General features: G+C 37.6%; 1 protein-coding gene across 2 annotated transcripts in view; it reads left to right on the forward strand.

Annotated features, from left to right (window-relative positions):
* The window catches only part of cdkal1 (CDK5 regulatory subunit associated protein 1-like 1), a 390498-nt gene that overhangs the window by 332289 nt on the left and 35128 nt on the right, over nucleotides 1-23081 (forward strand). The window lies entirely within an intron of this gene.

The raw sequence follows: 23081 nt of genomic DNA on the forward strand, positions 1-23081 counted from the left end.
TGTACATGAGCTTGACTTGTGTCTATTTATTCATCATAAGCTTCTCCTTTGCGTTCTAATTTTGCTGTAATTATTTTGTTCTTCTTTAACCTAACCTTCACCCTTCTTTTTGAGCATAGATCTGAACTTAAATGGTTGTAGTGCATTGCTTTGGAATACAGACCTATGGTTGGTCTCTTTTTTTTCTTCTTTTTGTTTTGAAGACACTCAGCAGATTATTGCAAAAGTGAAAGCCCTTCAAAAAATAAAAGCGTAGAAAAATTAAAGAAGGTTAGAAGTTTACTGTAAAAAATATTTTTATTTATGCAAAATATGTTTTATAAAATAATCAAAAGAAAATCAAAGCCATATGTCTACCAAGATCCAAATTTTGAGCTAATTTATTAGTAAAATATTTACAAAAAAAAGATTACTAAAATATGTAATAGGAAAAATGGCAATAAAAAAGCACGCTACTCGGACACTGCAACAGATTTGTTTATATTAGTGCTGTCATTCGATTAAAATAAGTTTCTTCTGCTCACCAAGGCTGAATTTATTTGATTAAAAACACACAAAAAAAAAAAAAAAAAAAAAAACGAATATATTATTACAATTTAAAATAGCTGTTTTCTATTTGAATATATTTTAAAATGTAATATATTCCTGTGATGCAAAGCTAATTTTCAGCATCATTACTCCAGTTTTCAGTGTCACGATCCTTCAGAAATCATTATAATATGCTGATTTGCTGCTCAAGAAACATTTATTATTATTATTATTATTATTATCAATGTTGAAAACAGTTATGTTTATTTTATTCAGGATTCTTTGGTTCAGTGCTTTATAGGTCAGGTCGGAAATATACAAACATTTAATAAATTCATCAAATGTAAAAAGACTGCACATTCTTCTCTGTATAAATTAAATATAGATTAATCTTTATTAAAGCTACAAAACTAATGAGTGACTTTCTCTTTGTCTTTTGTTCTTTGATCAACATTAATGACATAGACTGCCTGCTGGTATATTAGGCTGCTGTCATTTTAAGACCTGACACACGAGACGTGTATCTGACACGCATCTGAACATCATTTTGTGTGTTTTTGTCTGTTCAAGTGCAATTAAGATGTTAAAGAGAACTCAAATCTGTACTGGCGCTAGGGATGGGTATCGTTAAGGTTTTAACGGTATTACTACTCTTACCGATACTCCTTATCGATCCGGTACTTTAACGGTATTCTTATCGGTTCTTTTTGTTAAATAAAAATAATTTAGAACATAATTAATATTGCTTTATATTTTGAAATGTAAAATAAATATCTATAGCAAAAGAAAAAGCAATGCTTTAACAAAACAAATAAAACATGTATGTTATGCAGAAGGGTGCAGGCTTTTGTGTTTTATATACAGAAGACATAAGACAGCAAAAACAAAGTACAAACACATGGTCAAACAAAAAAACGTATACAATAAAACAAATATACAAATTATATACCCAGTGCTTTAATTTCAGTAATGTCTACTGAATTACTGTTGAGGAGTAATATGGGCTAAAAAGACATCTAATAAAGTCAGATGTAAAATAACACTGCATAGTTTATCATAGATTAAAGTCAAAATTATTCATTCAAGAGCTGCGACTGATTTTCTCTTTGCCTTTTGTTGTTTGATTCACATTAATGGAGCAATCGTCAGCAGGTTTATTAGACTGCTGCCTCTTTAAGACCAAATGCAGATCTAATCATTATTACGCATCATATGTTCTCCCAACTATTTACGCCCATTTAAGACATAAACTGTATTTAAGTGAATAAACTCTTTAAGTGAATCTCCAAGACGGCCATTTTGACAAATTTTTGTGTATATTTGATCGTTTAGATGCGCACACGAAGCCCAAAACATATGTTGCTTGTCTCGTTGCGGTGCGTTTCGGAGCGCGCGCCGCATTTGGAACAGCGTCTATTGCGTCAATTTTGGTACTTTTAATAGCCTTTTATTATCAAACGCGTCCCGCAGTTTAGCAACAGTATAGACTACATTTTACAACAATCACCGATCGTGCAGATTCTGACGTTACGTTTGGGTTTTAGAAAGAAATGACAGCGCACCGCCGTGAAGGGAAGGAAGTTGCGCTGGAGAGAATGCGGCTTTAGTTTTTAATGGTTATACCTCAAATATCTTCTTTTTTATAATCATTGGAAGCCAAAATCTAAATTTAAAATAAAATTAGTTTAATATCAAAGATCTAAAGTGTAACCGTTTGAATGTTTAGTTCTGTCCTCATCGTCACTCATTAAGCAGGGCTGTTGTGTTGTGCGCGCCGTGGCTCCGCGTGAAAGATCGATCTCTCTCTCTCACACACACACTCTCTCTCTCTTTAGCAAAAATGCATCACAGACAAATGGTTCAGTATTATTATATATAGAAGTGGCTGGCGAGATTAAATTTGCAAGATAATAATTTAGCAATAATAAATAGCACTTTCTTAATTTCTCCAGTACCGACAGCAGAACCGATAACATCCGAGCTTATCGATCCAGCGGTCTTTCATAATTCAGCACCGGGGCCCGTTTAATACCGGGTCTCGGTACCCATCCCTAACTGGCGCGCTGTCTGAGGAGCGGCTTTCTGTGTGCGTGTTTCGGGTGTAAAATAAATCGGGTTTTCACACAGCAGGCCAGTTTGCTCTGTTTGTCTGACGTCATTATTTCCGGGGCAGGTGGGAAACGCTTGATTTGAAAAAAAAATATATATCTCTTGAATAGTTGTAGATTGTTGTTTGATTTGGACACCTGCTGATGTGCACAAAACCATCAGAAACCATCAGAAAGCATGAACGCAAAGCCGCTCCTGTCCGTTCAGCTGACGCACCTTGATTCAGTCTCACCTTGTGCTCTTGTGGAGGTTTGCATTTTAATTAAACTCCACACAGGAACAGCTGGCGGTATTTTAATACTTTTTAATTGGATCTGTAATCTGTGCTTTCAAATCAGAAATGTTGAGTCTTGAATTAATTTAGTAATTAATTGGTGCAATTAATTAATGACCTATTAGATTCACATGAGTGAGTGCTAAGACTTTATTAATCAAGTTGTTTTCATGTTTTATACAACTCTTATTTTCTCAAGAGGATTGTGGTGGGGGAGGGGGTGTTGGATTGGGGGACTGAAATATTTCCAGAATTAGTCTTGAACTGATTTGAACTCAATCCAGACATGAATGTTTTTTGTTTTTTTCTGTCATCATTTAGTCACCAGATATTGTATCAAACCCTGAACTGAGATATTTTGCTGGATGTCCACAATAGTTATTAGTAAATTGTGATTCACACTCAATTTGTTTCAAGTCATCTTCATTTATATAGCACTTTTAACAATGTAGATTGTTCCAAAGCGGCTTTACAGTGATAATAGGAAATTAAAGTAATAGAGATTGTTTTGGCTTTGTAGCAGCTCTAGAATAAAGTTATTGTCCAGCTAAAGTTAGTTTTGATTGATTCACTTCCGTCGCAACAATCATTAGTTATTAACTTAGGGGCCGCTAACACGACACCATTTTAACAGAAAACTCTTTAAGTTTTCTCTACGCAAACTTTAAAAACACGAACCTGTGAGAATGCTGATGGCGTGCACATGCGTATTACGAGTTCAGTCTATAGGGATGCACGTTTGAATATATATGTGCGCAGGCGTGTAGTCCTTCCCTACAAACCAACCCTCAACAAACTACTTGTCTGGCCTTAAAATGTATAATACAGAATTTTTATCGCTTCCGCATAGCCACGCGAACCAGAATTATCCTGACAACGCTTTATCTGTACAGAGGTGAAGGGAAGGAGGCCCTCACAGGGTCTATTTGACACTTCAGGACTATGCTGTCGTCGTGTCCAGGCAGGACTGGCGGACTGCGGTAAACCTCGGGATAAACAGAGAGACTAATATTAGCGTAGACACCATTCTTCTTATGATGTAACGAGTACATCAGGATTTATGGGAAGTGTTCCCGGTTCCGGCTGACCTAATCTATGCAGCCTAACATTGAATTATAGAAGTCTATAATGTGTTATGTGTATGCTAGGTCAAAGAGATGTGTTTTTAGTCTAGATTTGAACTGACAGAGTGTGTCTGCTTCCCGGACAATGTTAGGATGACTGTTCCAAAGTTTTGGAGCTAAATAGGAAAAGGATCTACCGCCAGCAGTCGATTTTGATATTCTGGGTATTATCAACTGGCCGGAAACTGGTATTATCAACTGGCCTTTCACATTTCACATTGCTTATAGTTTAACCGGGTTTAACAGTTATTCCTGGGTATTCATTAGCAGATGTTTCACACTGTACATTCCTACAACGTGTTTTTTTGTTGTTGTTGTTGTTGCATATTTGCCTTGTCAGTGTCATTGATTGGACGAACACAGTACGTGATATGTTTACATAAAGGCTCTAGCTGGACAATGACATCACAGTTTTCTCCAGAGCGGCTATATATAAAAATGAACTAATATAAATGAATCATTTTTGTACAACAAAAATTAACCATCACTGAACTTACTTAATCTGAACTATGACACTATTTTTTTCTAAATCTGTTGTACTGCAGAAACAAACTTTGTTGCATTATTTTCCTGTTATCACTGTAAAGCTGCTTTGAAACAATCTATTTTGTAAAAAGCGCTATATAAATTGTAAGATATTTGTCTATTATTCAGACAGGTCAATTTAGCTCAAAAGAATTATTAATTAATTTATAGGGAATTCAAAAGAATCACTTATTACGACCGAGCAAATGACTCGTTCAGGGTTCATTTGAACCGGCCGCTATCAGCTCTGCAACGGATATAAATATCCAAAATATAGTGAAACACTATTTATTAGCAAGGTAACTTAGATCAGCAGTTTAAGACATTAAATTCGTAAGCACATAACACAAGACTTCTCTTTAAAATACAAACAAGACTTTATTGATTATTCTAACACATAAAACTAATATCTAACACAAACACACGCACACACACATTCATACGAGTTGCAGAAAGGAAGAGAGTGAGGAAAGAGTGAGATGATGAGTGAGATGATGAAATCCCAAGATTCTATATGCACTTATAAGACATGACCTGAACGAACCATCAAACATTAATTTAACCCTTCTATCGTTTCGTAGGTTATTAAATCTATATCAAATACACCAGTTCAGCTTAAGAGTCTGTAGGTTACTTGATCGTTTTGCATTCCTTTTGGGAATTCCTTTGGTCGGCGTCAAAGGGGGTTTCCCGAGTTCGTTTGTTGGCTGGTGTCCCCGTGCTTGGATATATGTCTGTGGCGGCCACTCACGTAGTGTGGATGGCGGATGGATGGAAAGTCTTTGCTTGAAGCTGGCTCTGGGCAGACGAATCATGGAACGAAACTTTGTCGCAAAACTTAGCTTAGAACCCGAGACTCACAACGGAAAAGAAAGGAAAACTTAGAAAAGAAAGAAAATTGAGACGAGAGTAGTCAGATGGCTTGAATGAAGCTGTTAACCCATGTTCTTCTGATCTTAATTTGGGTTCTTTGTCTCTGCGCGTCTACATAGTTGCTAGTCTGTCTGGTTACATTTCTTCATCTCCCGCTTTGTTCTTCTTGGTTCATCTTGTTTCTGAACTTAATGAGAGAGAGCAAGCTTTGTTCGGGTCTAATATTTTAAACTCAAACGTTTGTCCAACCTCCTAGGTCAGTTCTGACCAGTTAGACACTGGCTTTATCTGAGAGGTGTCATTTCTTCTCTTCTGATCGTAAATCATGCGTTATCTGTGATCTCCTTACTCTCCAGCTCTAGCAGAGAGAGTACAGAGGCCACAGTTTAAACATCATACTATTATAAGAATACGAAACATTTTACACAGATTTCAATCAAGCCATCTTTTGAATTAAGAACATACGATCATGCTGGCAGGAAGCACGACACACTTTCATTCAAACACCTAATAGTTATACCAATTACATGAATTATATGGTATCTAAGCATATTAAACACACATAGAAGTTGCAGACACAATATAGAGTTATGTAGTTGCATGATGTTTGATTATAAGTCCATCAATAATTGTTTTGGGATGATTTTATGTATTTTTGTAGTCAAAGTCTCAGTCTCTTTGGTTTGAAGTGATTTCAAAACTCTGGGTAATTCAGAGGTCCTTAAGGAGACTGGGGTCTGTTTTGTGTCTGTGTGGAGTCCAGCAGCTTCTCTGCTGTTATCTTGATCGAGCAACGAGCTTTTGCCATCTCTGAACCAATCAGTCTTTGGAACCAATCTAACACTGACACGTTCTTCCTTTAGTTGGGCTCATCTCTTTGAAGCTTGCATGGCCATAAAGTTCTTAGCTGGGGTTTTTCGTTGGTTAGCGTAGACTGGCTGGAGCCTGATTTTATGGCTCTGGATTGGTGATTTGGGGTCTGGAATGTTGAGTTCTGTGTGGAATTATGTTTGAACAAATCACCTGGAAGATTTATTTGAGTTTGGTTCGTACTCAATCGCTACATAAATGAAGGTGACGACTTGACTAGCATTGTGCATCCTCGTATTATATATTGCAGACTGTATTATCGTGTTTTTCCTGAATGGACTTTTCTAACCCTAACCCTATAAAGAAAATAATTTTTCTTTTCTAAACTTTTCTTAACTCCAATTGATGCATTTTCTGTCACCATTAGGCATTTTCTCCCTCAAACGCTGAATCTACTGTCCAAAGCACATGAATATGAGGCACGAGATTGGTTGTTGGATGCTAAGCATTTAGCACTACCATTCTAACACTGCAACGTTTCATACTGTACAAGTTTGGCACTGCAATGCAGGGTTAACACTACAAAATCAGTTCAAATCATGCTCCGGAGAAGGGTTTCATAAACCTGGATAAAAAAAGTGGGTCTAACCCCATATATTACAAGTGTGAAATGTTCCTTTACCCAGGGTTTAGAGTGTGGGGTTTAGAATGACGATAAAGGTTGAGTGCAATGTAAAAAGCCCTAATCTGTGGAAAAGAGGAGTGTGAACATTGTTCTGTAGGAAGTCATGTAGGTTTGAACCAGGAGAGAATGAGTGAATGATGGCTGAACTTTACTGTCCTGTGAGCTTCTGCTCCAGTATCAATTCAGGTTTCTGGTCTTTTTATCTGTTGTGAATAAACTGATTTAAACTCATTACACAATTTATCAAGTACACTGGCACATTTTCAACTCTTCATATTGAATATGATCTCTCTCTCTCTGTCTAATTGTTATGTCTTCTCTTGACAGTTTCACTCAATCAGTGTAGATTCATTCTGAGCTGTGATTACTCTCATTTGAACATGAATCTACTGTTGTTTTGGCATGATAACAATCATTTGTGTGAAACTTGCATGATATTTCTGCTGTTTGAGTGTCCTGTGTATTTATGGTGGAACTCCTGATTATGAATCCTATCGCTGACTGCAAACTAATGCAGAGTTGTGCTCTGGGCCATAGATGAAGCTGTGGGCATATTTTCGCTACCTGTCGGAAGACAGTGATGTTACTGGATTCAAAGTGCTGCTTTTATTGGTCTCTTAGATATGAATCTTTCTGCCTTGTTATTGGGAAGACGGAACAAAGAGAATGTGTCCTGTCTTTGCCTTTACTCGTTTAAGTACACATTTATCGTCCAGCATTTGATAGTGAACTGTTGTTGAAAGATGTGTTTTATTCCTGCTCTTTTATCTGTTGTTCTCTCTCTGGAGCATTACATTACGTGTGTGTTCCCCAGAGAAACTACGGTGGAGAGAGAAACGGATCAACATTTGTGAATGATTTACAACACGAGTCGGGCACCTCAGTGTCCAAAAGAGTCACATCACTGCAGTGACAACTAGTTGTTCTGTCTGGTTTTGTTCACATTACGTTTTGTGTGTAAATGCAGTTGACACTACCTGAATTATTCAAGAATAAATTCTGTTGCACAATGTATTTGAACAAAATGAGATGATGACAACGATTTAACTCCAGTTCATAGAGATTTAATCAGTCATGTTAATCACAGTGCTGATTGCCAACACAATACTACTAACCCTAAATAAACTATACCCTAGTACAGTGTTGGTAGCACATCCTGATACCCAGCTAACAAGGAATGCTCTCAGAACTTTGGCTACAGTCCTGTAAACTCTTCAGCAGGTGTCACGTGGAGAAACGTCCTGAACAGCTTGTGGTTTGTGCGTGACTCATCATCTCACTGAGAGAACTCTTCAAAGCTTTAAGCAGATGTGTCACAACAATATGTGGTTAGTTTAGTAATGCACTACCCATGAGACATCAGCATCTGAATGCTCAGAACTCTTGTGGTTAAGAGTCACTAGTTCAGTCTCTCAAACTAGTGAATTGTGTTGCTGTCCACCATCTGTCTCATGATACCAGCTGTCAACCACACGTGATGACAGAAACATCTCTCTCTCTCACACGCACGCACGCACGCACGCACGCACGCACACACACACACACACACACACACATTTGGTTTATTATGTGGAGACTCTCCATAGATTAAATTATTTGTATACTGTACAAACTGCATATTCTATCCCCTTACCCGACCCCTAAACATCACAGACTTTCTGCAAAACTTTCTGCATTTTTACATTTTCAAAAAAAAACCTCATTCTAAATAATTTGAGTTTGTTTCCTCATGGGGACCTCAATTTAGGTCTCCACGGTGACACGAGTCCCCATGAGTCGGTGTGCATTCAGGTTGAAGTCCCCACTGGGATAGAAAAACATCCGCACACACACACGCACAAGGGGTATGAGTGCCCATTCCTAATCTTTTATGAATACATTTCAGTATTGATTGAAATAATGTTGTCTTTAGGTGACATTTCCCTTTGATAATTTTGTTCACTGCACTTGTTGCAATGCATTGTAGGATTGCCTTTTTTGTGAAGAATTGAAAAAAGTGATTGTGATAAGTTATGTTCGACAACACTAGGATTAGGAGCAGAGCTGCTGTTCCCATTCAGGATGTCAAATAGTTTTACATGTAGAAAGGTTTTCTAACTAAATTTGTTCAAAAAAGTATTTCTTATAATTTCATATGTCAGTACAGAATATATCTCAGTAACTGGTTAGTGAAAAGCATTGCCATGCATGCAGTCTTTTTTTTAAGTGAGTGAAGCGTTCAGATGCATCCGTGGCCGCGGTGGACGAGTCACAGCGAGCATTGTTGTTGTGGTTTGTGTAGTTTTGCTTATGTTGTATTAATGTGACTTATAGTGAGCTGAAGTGATGACTCAGTATTCTCATCTGCTTTATGTCCTGCTTTGCATGTAGGTAGGTGGACAAACACATCTGGAGCCACATTTAACAAGCCTTTCATGTTAAAGCCCCCTGAAACTAGTCCACTTACAACGACATAATCATCTGCTCAAACAGCACAGGTGCTTTCAGAGCCAGATTATGGCTTTTGTTGAGCTATGACTTAATAACAGCCTGTGATTTAATACTTCATTGTGTGTTTCATCCAACGGCTGTCCACGAGGACATCAGTACACTAGCATTCATCATGGACTATTGTTTGGATTTGCAAATGCTGTTGAGTAAGATTGTATTATCTAAAAGCTAGTACAAGTTGTCTTTGAAATTAGCTTCTATTGACACTATCTAAGGAAACGCATGACACAGTGGCTGTTTTTGTCTGAACATAAACACAATTTCTACATGAATATCAGGCAGCAGGTGTCCTGTGCGGTCCTTCAGCACACACCTCTGTCCTTCACTGTCCTGAAAGTCTGTCAGATATTGTCTCTGAGGGTGTACTCTCACTAGGAGATCTTAACTGTGCCTGAGCACGTTTGACCTCCAAAGTCTGGTTGGCTTGACTAGTGTGATTGCCCTGTACCCTGCCCAGGCGTGGTTCGCTAAACCGTCCCTGGCTCGCTTGGAAGAGGCTTAGGTGCATGTAGTATGATCACTAATCTCGCCGGAGAATGGAACAGCTGTGTGCTACTGTTATCCTTACAACAGCAAACATCTTCTATTACTACTTGGATAGTACACTTTTCAATTAATTCAAATAATTTGAGTATATTTAGGTTTATAACAGGTCTGATTCTCATATTAGTGATGAACATGAATTGTAGTTTGTGAAGCTGCAAATTCCTGCAAATTTAAAAAAAAAAATGTGTCAATCCAAATGAATCCAATACCATTTCAGATTTTGAAGCTCTATTTACATATGAACACTACATTTAAAAATTTTTTTTTTAACATGTGCATTACAAACTTCAGCACATACACAGTGGCCAGTTGCCATGTTCACTGCAATAATGTCATTTGAGCAATTTATTTATTTATTTTATTTTAAATTTTGGCAAACCTCTTCCATGACCAGTTGGTAAGACCTACATAAACATATGCAAGTTCATAGAAGTATAATTTATGTAAACAGAGATCTTATTATAAAAGGGTTTTAATAAATACTTGTCACGGCACTGCACACGTGCACAATGTATCATATCGAAATTTAATTTCGGATCGAGCTCAATCGTATCGATTGGTGTTTATATGAAGCCTTTTCGATCCGACTGCTAACAGTTCATTTGGGTGCATGTAAAGGTATCTATTGATGGATGATATTTCTTGTTAAAGGGATGGTTTGGAGTAAAATCAACCTAGGGTCCTTTGCACCATGACCTCGAGCCAAACACCCCCCCTCTAATTAAAGTTAGAGCTTATTTTGAAATATCAGCCGGATGGCTTAGTGCCCAGTTCCAGGACGCCCAGTTCCAGGAATGCACTAATATTTTGTTGGTATTACCAGTTATTAGTAATAACAACAATTATTAATTGCAACAATTATTAGTTAACACTAAGTTGTTAACACTTCGGAAAAAATAAACCTGGGTTTGTGCAAGTCTTTTCCTTTAAGAGCGAGTTCTGAGCACATGAAAGGAGGCGGATTGTTGCGTCTCTCCATCGATCCACTCCTCATATGTGAGCGTGTGAGCTGCAGGCAGACACCTGATGATGTTCAGTGTGTGTTGAGCCCTGGAGACAACAGTGAACACGTCTTTGATGTGTGTGCTCAGCTCTCGGCCAGCATTCAGGCCAAATCTCACACTTCAGGGTCAAACCTTCACAGCTCTTCATTTAGCACGCAGAAAGAAGCTCGGATGAATATCCTCATTGTTCTGTTTTGAGACAGAAGCAGGTTTCTGTGCGCTGTGGATGGATGGGTCTTTCGCTCTAGTTTGCCTTGAACCTTGAAAAATGTCATTATTTCAGCCTACAATTTAATTTAATTTAATTTTAATCATTTACTCACCCTTATGTCATTCCAAACCTGTAGGACTTTCTTCTGTAGAACATATTTTATGTTTTGAAGAATATCCCAGTCTTTTTGTTTTGTCCATACAGTGAAATTCAATGGAGTCTCCAAACTATCCACTTTTATGTTCCACATAAGACAGTCATACAGCTTTGGGACAACATTCCTTTAATGCTGTAAATCAATGCGAGCTGATAATCCACTGTCTTAAAGTGTAAATATCCATGCATACATATACATGCATGTGCAGAGAGCTGATTGACATCTGTCCGTTAGATGATGATTTGCATATCTGCACAATAACCTCAAAGTGAGCATACAGGCTTTGATTCTTGCTGTCGGACTCAACATGATAGTGAACATTTTGAATCAAGCTCAGTTCTTTAGTATGTAAGCAAAGAAACACATACATCTGCTTTATAGAAGGGCTTTGCGTGTGTGTGATAATTTCAGTCCCAGAATGTTCTTCAGGACGAACTCTTCCTCTGACCTCACTGCATCACAAGTAGCAGCAGCAGTGCTGCGTTTCCCAGTGGCCTCAGCAGTGTACCTTATCTCAGCATCCCATGCTGTGTGTTTAAATTTATCTGTTTACCCATACACATTTAAGACATTGGCAAACATGGATTCATTTGCTATAATTCAGCTGCAGCTCATTGCCGCCTTTATTTCCAATCAGAACAATTTATTTTGACAGCATTTTTCGTAAAGACAGATTCTGGTCCAGCTGTGATGATGATCTATTATAAAGAGCATTACTGCTCCAATCTCACAGCAATTTCTGTAGTTCAAATTCAGTTTTTTCTATTTTGTGTCTCTGCAGTGATAAAAATTAAAGTGAACTCTGTGCTTTTAACTAGTCCTGATGTATAAACAAGATTCAGATGAACAGTTGAGATTTCTGAACTGTCATCTCTCTAGTGTGCCAGTGCCATTCACACTCTTAAAGGGATTGTTTACCCAAACATGATCATTTACTTGCTCTCATGTCCTCATATAGGACAGATGAGGGTGAACCCACACTGACTGCAGCGGGTCAGATTTTTTGTATAAGCCTGATGTATCTCAGAGATAGAATTACATCATCAGCAGTCGATTATGATGTGGTAAAAGGGCAGGAGGTTTAACAGGGGCGACAGGAATCTGCTCTTCTCCTTTTCTGACCCCTCATAAAATCCATCCTTCTCATTCATCTGCTTCCATCTGTTAATTCAGCACGATCAGTCACACACAGATATGCAGGTCATAAAGTACACGTGGTACCACGTTTAACATCAGATCATACATCTGCAGTTGTGATGTGTTGCCTTTTCACATTGTGGACACATAAATCATCACCACGGAAGATGTGGATCTCATTTTTTTCCATTTTATAGACATTTAAACAATATTAAATAAATGGTAATGCTTTACAATAAGATCTCATTAGTTAATGGTAACCAATTAGCATGAGCAATACATTTGTTATAACTTTTGTATTTCAAACATTGTATTTGAAATTAACATTAACTGAGATTAATATATGCTTTAACAAACATAGTTAACTGATGTAAACAAATGAAACTTATTGTAAAATCCTTCGAATTAATGTTGATATTCATAGAACACTCATGAGTTACTGTGTGTGTGTTGACGAGATTTTACCTGTGACTTCATGTCCTCTGTTGAACATACAAGACGTTGTTTAGCAGAATGTCCAAGCTGCTCTTCTTCATACAGTGAAAGCATATGGTGACCAGCCACTGTCAAGCTTTAGAAAAAAAGAGAGCAACACGATTGTATCATAAAAGTAGTCTATACTCGCTGTTATTTTCAGGCCAAATTTTAAATTGTTATTAGTGGCACCAACACACCATTGGTTTATATTTGTCTCATCGTTTTAATATGCACATGCACAGTTGATTTTATGATGAATTTCTATGTGAAGATTCTTTTTATTGTAATATTTTGGGACTTGACAACCCTTGTCACATTAGACATTAACTGAATAAAAAACTGCATCCCAAAATGTTTCTACTGTTCCAGTAAGATGAAGGATAAAAGTGGACACTGACTGTTCTTGATCTTAGATACAGTTTTTTTTTACTTTCAGACTGTGTTTCAGCTTCAGTGCCTGTTTCTCTGGTTTTATTCTGCTGACAGAGCTCACGACCTCGTGCGATTCAGTGTTTGAGGTGTGTGTAATCACATGAGCGACTGCTAATGAACATTGGCTGTCAGCTGCTTTCTGCTGATGAGTCTCCAGCACAGCATGGATGGTGTTTTGTGATCATCAAAATGATTTTGTTGTTGACACTCACTTAAAACGTGCTGCCTTTGGGCCTTAAGCCGCCCTACATATTCAGAAGTGGGGAATTGAGTTTGTCCGTCCAGCCAGAGGCATCTGAGCTGAAGCGGTTTGCTCTCCACGGAAGGTCTGGCAAGAGACATGGAGTCAGATCCCACCGGGGGAAACCCAGGCCTCCGAAACCCTGGGCTCTTCAGACAGTGTTTGTAGAGATCTCTGCAAGCAAATATGACTCCATGCCTACAGCAGTGGTAAATCCTCTATGGCAGGATGAAAAGATGTCTAGACAGAAGAATCTCTTTCACGTCTGCTTTACTTTCAACTCTCCTTCGTCTTCCATCACAGATCTTCTCAGAGGTGTCTTCACTATCTAACCCCATTCATTTGCTGTAAGACATCTTAGACTTCAGAGCATTTTGTCTCTGAGTTTGAAAGTTTTCCTAAAACAGGAATTGAACTAAATAGAGGACAGAATCTGTCTGTACAACATACTAGTTTTGATTTTCACAATAAGTCATGAGTGGTCCTGTGTTACAGTGATTTTACCATGGTGAAGAAATGTTAAACGCAATACAGATGCAAAGTGAAGTAGGGCTGTTTATCATTGCCTTGCAGTTTCAAGTCAATTCACCTTTATTCATATAGTGCTTTATACAATACAGATTGTTTCAAAGCAGCTTTACAGTAATAAACAGGAATGTAAAGATCAGTGATGCAAACAGAATTCAATTCTGCTGTAAAACAGCTCTAAAGACAATAGAGTCACTGATCAGCTGCAGTCAGTTTGATTGTGTTGATTCAGTTCAGTTCAATAACTGTGCAAAGTTCATCAATTATGAAATGAGTTCAATTCAGCTATAAAGCAGCTCTGGAGAAAACAGTGATGTCATCATCCAGGACGATGATGATGTCTGTCAGAGTGCTGAAGGCCGCGTCATGTCGATGTCATCCTGTCGTGTTTATGCCGTTATTCCATCAAGACAGAAAGCAGCTCTGACATGACCAGAAGAGAGGCATAATTCTCTTCATTTCCATTGGTGAATGTGTAACTCCAGATATCTCCTGTGGCGTCGCCCATCAAAGACGGCATGGAAATATCTGCTTTCATTTACTGCTTTTCCTCAGCAGCCATGAAATATGGAGCAATACGACAAGCCCAGAGATAGAGCGCTTTGTTTCTTTTAAGAAACATCCCCTCTAATCCTGCTGGGGAAGAGGGGAGCGGATAAAAGCATCGAGAACAAACAGGGTGTGCCTCTGAGAGAAGAAAGGATGGAGGGAAGAGTGTGAGCGTGAGATTAATGTACAGACAGGCGAGAGGGACGCCGGTGGAGATGCGCTCCAGACGTGTGTGACGCCAGGATCTGTGTTTACCTACACTGATGTTGAGCGACTGAGGGCAGGTGATCTGAGGCACAGTAACCAGCCATAATTCATTCAAGTCTTCATCTGAAGAAGCACCATAAGGACAATTCTGACAGATATGCCACTAACCAAGTTTCCACCCACTTTTTGTTATTGACAAAGTGACATGCGTTAAAAAAAGAATGCAAAATTTGCTGTCTCCAGCCTTTCAATCCAATTGGCCTTTTACCGAAACAAAACGGTGTGCGTAATGTCGTCATCCCTAAAAAAAATCCATGTTGTCGCATAAGTTTTGTTGTTTTGCAAAAAATATGTTTCCATATCTACATAATTTTAAGCATATCGCAAATTATAGTGTATCTTTTGCATCCTATTTTTTTGTAAAATGCAGAGAGTAATGAGACAGTTTACTGCTTACTATTTCACAAATAATAATAAGCCTATTACTAAATTAGGAAATACTGGTCTGACAGGACTGCTTGTAACAGCCTTTATGTAACGAACCCCATGGGTTTGGACACAGGGCAGCATTTGTCCTATAGCCTTTGCTAAATTTTAGGGTCCATAAAAAGGGTTGGCAGTGAAGTGTTCGGTCATATCTTTAATGTTAGCCTTGAACATGCAGTCAAGCCACTCGCGTTTTGACATGGCGCATATTCCGATCATTCAAACCAAATTAGTTCAATTACATCAAATCGATCAAAAACATCTTGTTGTTGCTGATTTTTTTTCAGAGACAGATGCAGCTTTTATTTGTGTAGGCCTATATTTAACTTTTTTAAATGGGCTATCTAAAATTTTAGATACAATTTAGAGCTTTTTGGATTCAACCCACTTTTTTAATTTTAGATAAAATTATGTTACATATTAATAAATTGTATTTATAAAATTGTTTTGTTTGCGCTTTTCATATGTCAAGTAAACAGCCTCAGACCATGAAATGGTGATTTTATGACATTAACTTTATTTTTTCAGATACAGAAGTAACGTTGTGTATTTTACCTTTCTTTTTTGTCAGCTTTGGAAACTCCAACAGCCTTCCTTGACAGACGCCCCATTTTTATTTTTGACGAGCTGCATAGATTGGCGCTATATTTTCCTCATGCATTTGAAACAAAACTTTATTATGTATTATTAAATAGTAAACACAAAATTATTTGTATTAACGTCATGTTTTTTAACTTCGTTATAAAGACTATTTAGACTTGTTCATCAAGCAATATTCAGAAGCGGGTGCAGTTGTATTATTTTTTCGGATTAACTTTTATTAGATTGTAGACTGAAAATAATGCTTGGTAATAGGCTAATCATTTTTAAAATGGGAACAACAACTGCCTGTTCCGAATTTATACGCTGTAAAAAAAAATAATAATAAAAAAAATAGCCTATGTAGCTAATAGATTTATGTGCCTTAACTGGAGCAACGGAACAAACGTGGACACTATATTATAGGCTAATTCTGTCATGTGACACCATTTGCATTAAAGCCCTTTTTATCAACAAAAAGTGTTTCCAAATTAGTTTTCGCGACATTTGAAGTATGGGCCTAGAATGCATGCGCTAAAGTTGCAAAATATTATCGATAATTTCCATTTCCATCAGCTATATCAGTAAACATTTTGATGTGCTTAACCTTTTTTTCACAAAAAAAAAAAAAAAACCCTTAGCTACTGTTGCCTTTGGCTTGCACAATTGGGGTTTATAGCTGAACATGTTTCATAATTGATGAATTTGAATTAGTCTCATATTTAATAAAGTTTGCATCATTTATTTTGTTATTTTCCTGTTTATAGAAATAAATGTGACTTGATGTGATATGACATCTGAGCTTCTACATAATGCTTGCTTTAGTTTTATTGTTATTTTGCAGTTTTAACAATGTCTGTGTATGTTTGCCGATTTGACTCTTCAGCACAGGGTCCGATTCATTTTCCATCTTATTCTACAGGAGGATGAGCATGACATGTACAGTTCAGTGACTGACCACCATTACCTTTATATGCTCATTAACAGCATTTTATATTATATTGATACATATGATATTGTTCTCTCATACAGCAAATGAGTGCTGGATTTAGTTTGTTTCAGGGCTTTAATCAGAGATATATCACAGATTTAATATGTGAAAAGGCATTGAGCTTCTGTCTTGTTGCGTGAACTTGGCATTGGAGTGAGGAAACCTTAAACGAGATTGCAAGCATTCAGCAGTTTCTCGCAGCTCTGTTAAATAATGTCACAGCAGTCTCAAAGGAGAATTGTCAACACAACACCAAAAAAAAAAACAGACGCAAAAATGTTTTTACAGACGCAAAGATGTGCCTCACACAAGACGAGTCTCAATATCTTTCGTTGAATGGATGTCATGAACGTCACAAGCGAATCAAGTCAATAGTGTTACTAAAAAGCACCTGAACTTGAAACATGTTCCTCAGCAGACGGATGATGACCTGAGCACCTGACTCTCATGAAGCGTTTGAGATGATGTGAAAGCTCTTGTTATTTCTGTGAATAATCCATCCACTTATCCCCAACTGTTTGTCATTTGCTTTTATCCTGTTAGGTATCAGGTGTGTCCTGAGAGTCTAATAAATGAATATATTATAATATAGTGATCATATCACATGACTCTCTTTGAAGATCCCGCCTGAAGCTCCTCCTGTAAATCTGATGTTAATGGATAATTGTTACTTATAAAAACTCACATCCTCAAACTGATTTTTTCGAATAACTAACCGAAAAGAGCAGTGTCTCCGCATTGAGTTTTGTGTGATTCCTTGGATTACTGCCCTGGTATGCAAATGTTTTATGTATTAATTTATTTTTAAAACTAGTACTGAGTGATAGTTATGCTAGTAACATGGTTGCAAATCTATCTTAAATTAGGCAATAAATTAACACTCAGTAGGGACTAGTTTGAGACCAAATAGCTATTGATATACTTTATTTACAATTTTATATATTTATTTATTTAATGTTTCTGGACTGCTAGCATGATGGATGTTGGGCCTAATGAGTTTGCGATTTTATGACTGCTTAGAGCTTCACTTTCACTGCTTTAGATTAGCTGTACATGTAAAAACATCTTATACATAAGCTGACATATACAAGGTAGACGTGTCACAATCTCAGTGAAAACACCAGCGACGAGGTGCCATTATTGTACGTATGATCCGTGTCTTCCCACACAGGTCATCCACGGTACACCTCTTTAAAGACTCACACACATTTGCATCTGTTGCATGGAGTCTGTGTGGGCATCCAGACAGCAGCATATTCAGATGTGACCCGACGACTGACACTGAACAAACACACTACACCTACACCTTCAGGCGATCTTGCTTTAGGTCGCATGACTCCTTAACCAGAGCTACTGTGACCATAAGTGAGGAACGAGTGAATGACACTGATGAATCAGGTGTTAATGTGTCTGTGATACCTGTTATAAATGGTTTTCATTGAAGTTTTGTATTTTTCAAGGAAGTGTTCTTCTCTTGACCTATTTATACACAGAAGTGCAGATTTTGCAAAAGATGAATGGAGAGAACATTTCAGAGAGGAGACAGCAGCATTTCAGCTGTCCTCTCTTCTCCTCTTGTCATGATGAAGGAAACTCTCGTCTTATGATCTCAAGAAAGCAAATGCTTCTCATCTCTGATCTCATGTCACAATCCAACATGGCGAGTGTTCTAGTTCTGAGAGGCGTGCTTTAGTTCAACACACTTGGCATAAGAGAAGCAGATTTATCATGCATTATAGATGGTGATAGAGTGCTCCAGCGTCTGATCCACGGGACGGTTCGAGGCTCTCTGAAGAAGCTCTCAGACAGCAGGCCTACAGTTGCCTCATTGCATCTGTATGTGTGTGTGAGAAATAGATAGAGACTAAGAGCGAAATTTCAGTGAATCGCTTATGTCCTTCATATGTGTCTGTGAGCTGTAGGCATATTTACAAACATAAACCATGTCGTAAGTCAAGCTGTATGTTATTAATAATATCTGGCATTAGTCAGACATATTCCTCCTCCTCAGACCCACTGCTGCTGATAATGCCTCACTCCCTCCCTCTCCCTGACCCCGCCCACTTCACAATCCAATCCATAAGCGTGAGAGACAGAACAGAGAGACTGATGAATATTCAAATGATCAAAACATCTATCTAGGATGTCTACAGTTTGCATTTAAGTTGGATTCAGACTCTCTTGACACAAAGAAACTTAATATGTAGTAAAATTGTTGAATGGACTGCTCTGACACTATCGGATTAGAACAAAACTTGAACTGAATTGAGCTGAAAAATGACAATATTGTCTACTGTAGAGCTGCTTATAGCTGAACTTGTTTGTTTCATAATTTATTAACTTTACACCATTATTAAACTGAACTAAATCAATACTGAGTTGAGTAATGACACTATTATCTTACATTAATTGATGAATTTTGCATCAAGTGCGTTTACATGCACCCTCATAATGTGACTATAATGTGATTTTGGCAATATTGTGATTTAACTTTACCTCATGTAAACGCAATACTTGATCAAACCAATGAGATAAAACTCATAATCGTAGTAACCATATTCGCATTAAACTGTGGCGTACACTGATTTTAATCGCAATAAACTGGCATGTAAACACCTTTATCTCATTATTACCACTCTGACCAAAATGCGCATGTGTTCGGTTCTACACGGATGCCGTGTGTTGTTCACACAAGTTCATGAATGAACTCCGTGGCATTATTCTGAAGTTTTTTCTTCTTTAAATCGCTAAACTCTGTCAACACAACTTGCTGTGCAGTCTCTGCTCCGTATCTTCATCCACACGGCGCGAAGAACGCGAAGGCAAACCCAGCATTGCGATGTTCATCACAACGCTAAATAATATCTAGTACGTCCATCAAAATGTAGTTTGAATTTGATGAGTAGATTAGGAAGATTAATAGCTGGTAAGCATACTGCATGCCTGTCTGAGTGTGGTATAACCATACTTATTAGGAAATTATCAGAATAATGAATTCTGCATGTAAACTGGAGTGAAGAGTTCTGCTTGTGTCATGTAAACATCTGACTGATTAAGACTTTACTCTGATTATTAGAAATAATCACATTATTAGTGCACATGTAAACATAGTCATTGATTATTAGTTTCCTGTGAAGTATTTCTTTCTGTGAAGTAGCTTTGAAACAATCTGGATTGTATAAAACACTATAGAAATAAGGTGACTCATGAAACAGACAGGACATGAGGTGATAATAACATTAGTCTATGCTGGACAGGAGCATAAATGTGTCTGAGATCTGATCACTCAAACCACAGAAACAAATGGAGGAGCCAAAACTTGACTTTTACACTGTTTTCACATATAAAGAAAGCAGCCGTTTGATTTGAAAAGCTTGAAAAAGAAGCATCAATAGCCTACACAAATGAATGATTGATGCATTGAGACAGATCACATGGGGCACATGTGAAGTTCAGTTCACAGACGCTCAAGCGCAGTGACAGTGAGTGTCTGTGAGCAGCATTTCACATGCTTTATTATCGACATGTAACGTAGTCAGTGATGCAGTTACTGAATCATCAGTGATCGCAAATACTCACTGGAGACTGTAATAGAAGGCCAAAATAAAAGGCAAAAACTTCTTATGAGATTGACATTTACAGTGTGTGTGAATGGCCGGAAGACTGATAGGTTTAGTCAGACAAACAGGTCTGAAATTACGACTTGGTTTTTCTAGCAAGAAGCTGACGGGAGTATCATTAGCTCAAGGTGAATGCTGATTGTACTTGTTTTGTGATGAAAAGCGATACAGGGAGCATTTTGTGTAATTATATTCTAGAGATATAATTTCCATCTCTTCTACATCATTATGAAAGCTGTTATATATATTCTTATATATAACTGCTGGACGCAATCAGCACACAGACATGGCTGATGAAGCAATCAGGCATCACCTCCCTCTGACACTCATTTACTAACACACAATCAGGCATCACAAACACACATACAGACAGGTAAAGATTAATACTGCCTTAAGGCAGAAATCAACTCCCTTGGTTTCTCCTTAAAGGAATAGTCCAGAACACAAAAGGAGATGTTTAACCTGACTATTCCTCTTAGTATTAAGTACAGTATGTTTGTGTATACATTGTGCATGTCGCTGTCACGTCAGACACAGCATCACCTCATCTGATGATGGGAAACTACAATGATCATGTGTTTGAAAGGTCAGATAGGTGTTCTTTACTCATTCATGAATTACTCTGTCCATGATGTGGTAGATGTGATGGTTTAGATGATGGAGCTTCTCAGATTGAGATGAGCTGTACGAAATCTGTTTTTCTTTGGAATAACTTATAGACACAATAAGATCAGGAACATGTATGAAAGTAAACAGGGTCACTTGTGATTTCATGTGCATCAGATCAGTGTTTTGTTTTCTGGATTCTTTAAAGTGACAGTATACAGATGGTTTTCTGAAGAACTGAAGTTCTTTGTGGATCCTCCTGTGGCATCAGGCTGTGAAAACCTGTTTCCATCTGAAGCCTTCGTTTTTTGGAGTGTAACTCTAATCTTAGCACAGATCAAGTATACACACACTGAATACATCTCTGTTTTAGTGTACATGCACAAATCACTTCATCTGTGTGCAGCCAGATTCTCAGTGTAAACCAGACAGACAGACGTGATTAGACGGGTTTAACTTTATGGCTTCCTGTGCATGTGCTTTGTGAAATATTTGGCTATGAGCTGACTGTATGCCGTCAGTGCTGCCGGTTTATGTGTAATGTAAAAGAAACCAGCTGGTCAGATGTGATCTGGCAAAGGGAGTCCAGTGCGACAAAACACACCATCAGCACTCAACACTGATCAGATGGAGCAGAACATAGTACACACATGCACTGATTAATGTAGTGAAACGCACAGGAGCTCTTCAGAATGAACGTTCAGTATGTGCCACCGGAACACAAATGCCTCTTTATGTGTCCTGCTGAAATCACTGAAACACTTGAAACCAAGAGCAAAGTCCTTCTCATTTAGACTTCACGGTGTCTCTCAGCTGAACGTGGTGCCATGACTCACTCAAGAACACTAATGAAGCTTTATTCACTTCCCCACGTGGCTGTGATCTGACGGGCTGATGCTGATTTGAATCACTTGGAGCTAGTGCAGGTTTGTGCAGATGTATTAGTCAGAATAATATGAGAAACATCAGTGATTAAAGATATTTTTCACCATCACATCATTTGTGTGGCTTCATTACAGAGCAACTGTGATTCTGAGCAAGTAATGAAATTAGTTTTTTCTTGCTAAATTTTGACAAATGGGTGTGTGTGTGTGTAGCAATAGCCTGATATTAGTAAAGCTTGATTTTAAAGCTAATATTTCAGACTCTGAATTCTGTTTGGACGAGGTTTGTTTGAAGCTGTATAATGCAGATAAATGCCTGTGACACATGTTCTGTGATAATGTTTTATATTGCTCTGTCCATTACTAGACTGGGGAAGTATTTGTGGAATGATCTTGCTATTGCTATCTGCAGCAGAATCCACGACAATATTCAAGAAACGGCTGAAACTTATCTTTTCCGCTAGTATTTAACTGCAGTCGTCTTCTATGCTTTAACTATTTCTTATATCTCTCTTATATCTATTTTGTAGCTTGCACTAGACAAGGCAATTAAAAAAAAAAGAAAAAAGTTGTATTTCAAGCACTTCTCGTGTTATTGCCTCCTTAAAAGTCGCTTTGGATAAAAGCATCTGCCAAATGAATAAATGCAATGTGTTTCAGTGATCAGTAAATTCCAGTTTTTGAACATTAGCAAAATTAAATTGTATTAATTCATTTAAATTTAATTAATCAATTATTTTATTAATTAATTCAAACATTCATTTTATTGAAAAACAATAAAGAATATAAAATGTCAGTGCAAATAACCAAGAAAGTAATTATCAACACTTAAGAAAAATAAATAAATTGCAACATTAATTAAATAAAGAAGAATGAATATGTGAAGTTCCAGTGTTTGTGTGATTGTTAATGATTGTTAATGAGACAAGCTGCTCATGATCATGATATGCCAGTAGAGCTGCAGATCACCTCACTCTCACTGTGTGTGTGTGTGTGTGTGTGTGTGTC

Source organism: Abramis brama (genome assembly GCF_963993115.1).
Source record: "Abramis brama genome assembly, chromosome: 17".
Classification (NCBI taxonomy): domain Eukaryota; kingdom Metazoa; phylum Chordata; class Actinopteri; order Cypriniformes; family Leuciscidae; genus Abramis; species Abramis brama.